Below are 5,088 nucleotides of genomic sequence, written 5' to 3'. Positions count from 1 at the left end.
CGGGATCTTGAGGCGCCTCCACCTTGCTACCACCTACGAGAAGACTGGGAGCACTACTACGGAGAACGGCGAAAAACTCCCACCCCTCGGAATGAGTATCCTGCACACTATTACTACGACGACCGTTCCTATCCACCGGATAGGAACTACTGCCCGCATGAGAACCAGAGTTCTCGGCATCATGATGACCGGGGGCATCCTCACGAGATGGCCAACAACCCTAATCAGATACCGGTACCGAACTCTCCACGGTATCACCGCACTACTCGTCGCCCGGAGGCAGCCACATATGGTGGTAGTTCTGCCCACCCGCACTATTACGGGTCGACGCACGTACCCGCACTTGGCCAATACCAGGAGCCTCTAGCACCATCTCGAGCGCCACCAAGGAGGCCGAACCCCTACCCACCTCATATACCACAGTCATCCTACTTACCGTTTGCGCCCTCATTGAGTGGAATGAATCTCACTCTCTTCTTAGTTTATGTGGAAGATGCAGGAATTAGGTGACATTTCCATGAATAAAGGGGATAATTAAATGAAGAGGAAGCTATTTGGACCAGAGGAGCAGGCTCAGCCACAACCCTGGGCCAAGAAAGAAGGCCCAAAGCAAGACAATTGGCTCTAGTGTAAAGGCCCACTAAGGCAGCTCCACTAAACCCACTATGAGAGGCATGTTGGGCCAAAGAAAGGAGGGCAAGGGGAAGGTCCAGTCATGATTATTTATGAATATTTCAGGGGCTTAAATGATGATTGGAGGAAAACCTTGGACGTGGATCCAAGCCAGAGAAGAAGATCCAGCCATTCAATCCACAAAACATCCAAGGGTGGAGACTTAAAGATAGCACCTTCAATGCTAATTAAGGAAAGAAGCCTTGAATGTCCAGGGGGTATTTCAAAGGTCTCAATGCTGATTGGAGGACCATAATGGACGTGGATCATGACCCTGAAAAGAAGATCTGGCCATCCATTGTATTAAAAATCCAATGGCTCTCCTTTGCTCTCTCTCCCTATATAAACCCCTTCACCCTATTGTAAAATTCATATTGTGATTCAATCCAAAGTAATGTTTGGTGGCTTAAGTGCAATTGAGTCATAGATCCATTCACCTCAGTGAGTGCCAGGCTGAGCAGGAAGCATCCAGGGCTGAAGAAGCAGGTGGAAAGGAGAAGAAGAAGTCCCTTGGACCTTAGCGGGTGTGACAAAGAGGTTACCTTCTTATTTCTCCTTTTTCATTCTTTTTTGTTTGTCTTTTGTCTTTTGGTTAGTCTTGGATCAGCTAGCCAATATCCAGACGGTTCCAGGGCATCGAACCATGCTCTAAAATTTGTTCTAGAACTCATTCTAGAGTGATTTTAGTACAGTCCATTTGTTTCTCTCTCCTCCACCAAGGAACCTTCCCCATTTGGCATCCGGACTTAGCCAAATTTTGACTAAGTCCAGAGCGCCAAACTGTTTCATTTCCTATGTTGTTTTAGCTTTCAAATACTCCTAAAAAATACCCAAAATTTATTTTCTGCCTATTAATATTATTATAATATTATAATAATATTTTATTTTTCTTTGTTATATATTTTTATTTAATTAGTTATTTATCTTCATATGTAGTAAACCTACCTCTAAAATTATTAAAAAGTACAAAACTAAAGCACAAAACCCTTGCTCCCTGTGGATCGACCCTTACTCTCCCTACGCTAGTAAGGTTATTATAAATTTTTGCTGTTTTAATTTGGATAAACCAAAGACACTAATTAGTGAAGTTAGCTCATCACTAATTACCCCAAAATCTGAATTATCAACTCGCGCCGGTGCCGGGGAGCGCGGTGATTGTTTTTAGTGAATTTGTATTTTTTCCTCTTTTTCCAAAGTTGAGGGCAGCTAACCCTCAACAAACGGTACTTCTAACTACTTTTTTGGAGATTGATGGTCTTAACAAGGTCTAAGGCTGGGACTAGTATTGAGGAAGATCTAGACACTCAATATCCTGCTCTTCCAGCAACACTTACAGCTCAAGATAAAGAAGAAGTCAATATGGCAGAAGATGGTCAGCCACCACAAGGGAGGAGAAGGACGATGCTGGATAGATCTACTCCATCAGGAAGTCTACCGCAAACCGGCATCAACATCAATGTAGGTGAGGGGGTTATGTTTAGGTATGACAATGCCCTACTGAACTCTCTCCCTGAATTTACTGGTCATTCTTCTCAAAACCCCTTAGAATTTCTTGATGATTTCCATATTCGATGTTCCTCTCAAAATATTCCTGGTTTAACTACTGAAGCTTTAAAAATGAAATATTTTCCGCTTACTTTGAAAGATAAGGCTTTCGCATGGTATAGAAATTTAGGCATAACATTTAACTCATGGGAAGAAATGCAGAATAAATTTCTACATAAATTTTATCCCCTTTCCAAAACTAATTTTTATAGAAAAGAAATTTAGAAATTTTATCCCCATGATCATGAAGCATTTAGTGAATCATGGGAAAGGTTCAATGAATTAATCTGAAAATGCCCTCACCATGGAATAGAAAAATGTCAGCTAGCTGAAATTTTTTTATGAATCACTTCCTCATATTTTTAAAAGTAAAGTGAATCAAATAGCTGGTGGCTCGTTCTATATGGCTTATGAGGATGAAGTCTTTGATCTTTTGGAAAGGGTGGCTGAAACTGACCTACAGGAAATAGGAGCAAGTCAAAATGGAAGAAATGCCAACCCAAAACGAGGAGTGCTGCAAGTAACTTCAAAGGAAGCTGATCTTCATGCAGGGATAAGAGAAACCAACAAGAAACTTGAAGAATTGACTTCCACTCTAAAGAATGCTTTTCTCCCTAACTCACCCCTTGTGAAAGCACAGATTTGTTCTATATGTTCAAGCAGAGATCATGAGGATGGAGCATGCCGACTTGGAGAGGAGGAGGTTCATTTGTTGAACCACAACCAACAGCCTTGGGGAGGACCAAAGAGGACCATCTGCAACAACTAAGGAATCTACTCCCAAGGAACCAAGGCCCCTTTCCAGCAACGAGTCCAATTCCAGACCCCACCACAACAGTCTTATCAAGCAGCTCCACAAAACCAGGTACAAGATTTGTCCACTCTAACACCTGTAATCTCTCTCATGATAGAGCAGCAGAATCGAAGGCTACGGGAAGAAATGGAGATGCGCATGCAAGCCATGATGGAAACACAGACAAAAATGATGATGGATGCGCAAGAGCAGACCAGACAGCTATTGGAGAGCTTGAAGCAAAGAACAGCTGACCATGGAGGTAAGGGAGTTGAATCCAACTCCCACTCAGGTCGATTTCCAACTCAACCTTCCATTAATCCCAAAAATTTATGTCATTTACAAGAGGAAACCCTATATCATGAAAATGAGGAAGATCTTGAAGAAATTCAAGCCATTTCAAATTTGAAAAATGGCAAGGAACTTCAAGATCCTCACCGAGGCAAGGAAAAAACAAAATTGGAGGAAAATAACCTAAGAGAAGGAGAGGCTCCATCACCTAGTGTGGAACCCCTACCTTCAACCTACACCCCTCCCATTCCTTATCCTTCGGCCTTAAAACCCCTTAAGTCTTCTCCTGATTATGAGTATAGACTCGTAGAGAATTTCAAGAAAGCCACTATGTCAATAGCCGTAGAGGATATGATTAAATGTGCACCTTCTTTAAAGAAATATTTAAAGGATTCATGCACATCGAGGAAAACCAAGGAGGTAGTTAAGCTTTCTGAAAATGCCTCTAGTATCTTAAACTCTGTTCCCATTAAAAAGAAAGATCTAGGAGCTCCTTTTATTACATGTGAAATTGGAGGAAAGATTTTTACTAGAGTATTATTAGATACAGGAGCTAGTATTAGTATTATTCCAAAAGTTTTATATGAGGAATACGGTTTTGGGGAATTAGAGGAAATCTGCATGGATCTATTGCTAGCTGATGGAACAATTAGACAACCAGAGGGTAGGTTATCTGATGTGATGATAAACGTTGAAAATTGTGAGATCCCCGTCGATTTTATTGTAACTGAGGTAAAGGTAAAGGGAGATCTAAGTGTAGCGCCTATCATTCTAGGAAGACCCTTCTTGGTGACAGCTAGAACAATCATGGATTGGGAAAAAGGGACTGTTGAATTTAAGGTTGGAGAGGAAAGAGTTAAATTAGACATATCCAAGATGATGAAATGTCCTAAAGGGAGTAACGAAGAGTTAAAATTTTGTGATGAAGAGGAGGATGATGTCGATGTTATTCGAGGGTTTTTATTGAGAGTAGATGATGCCAACGAGGAAAGAGTAGAACCTGAGCCTCCTACACTCTCCCTAGACTTGAACTTAGAGCTTAAACCTCTCCCATCATCTTTAAAATATGCATTTATAGATTCTAGAAATTCCTTACCTGTGATTATTTCCTCGTCCCTTACTCCTTCACAAGAAAATGATTTTCTTAAGGTATTGAGAGAGCATAAAGGAGCATTGGGATGGTGATGACTCTAAAATATGTCATCAAATAATCAAGTTCTTAAGTTTAAATTCATTAGAATTATCTTGTGAATTCATGCTAAGTTCATGCATATGTATTGTTTTATGAAATCACTAACCCCACTTGATTCTTTGAATCAAGTGGAATATATTTAACATTTTATGGCTAGTGAACATTCAGAAACAGGTTAAGAAGATCAAGGAAGAGAGGAGGATCAAGAGAAGTGGGCAAAAATTCAAGTGGCAAAATTACGAAAATGCCCTGGGCATGACTTAAGAGAAACCTATAAATACTCTCTTGAGAGAGGAGTTTAGGTGTTCAGAATTTTCTCTAAGGAAACAAGGGCTTGGAGAAGAGGATTTCTGCACCCTCCAAGAGCTGCTGAGCATTGGAGTTGGGAGGAGAAACAAGCTGAAGATTATCTGAAGATCGAAGACCTCCACCTCGCCGCAAGGAAGTGACCTTGGTTGGAGTGAGTTCTTCAATTCAGTGGTGTACTCTTCCCATTTCAGACAATCTCAGTTGGGGCTGGAGAATCATCAAAGGTTCTTCAGCATTTCCCAATCTGTGTTGTTGCTTTGTGTTAGTTTGAATATCAGTTCATAGT

General features: G+C 41.0%; 1 non-coding gene across 1 annotated transcript; it reads right to left on the bottom strand.

Annotated features, from left to right (window-relative positions):
* Positions 1–2,419: 2,419 nt before the first annotated feature.
* On the bottom strand, positions 2,420–2,528 carry LOC144714070 (small nucleolar RNA R71). Its single transcript, XR_013584230.1, has one exon. It is a non-coding gene; the product is annotated as a small nucleolar RNA R71 (small nucleolar RNA).
* Positions 2,529–5,088: the final 2,560 nt, after the last annotated feature.

This window comes from Wolffia australiana, chromosome 16, assembly GCF_029677425.1.
Source record: "Wolffia australiana isolate 7733 chromosome 16, ASM2967742v1".
Taxonomy (NCBI): domain Eukaryota; kingdom Viridiplantae; phylum Streptophyta; class Magnoliopsida; order Alismatales; family Araceae; genus Wolffia; species Wolffia australiana.
This window is presented reverse-complemented; position numbering and strand designations above follow the sequence as displayed.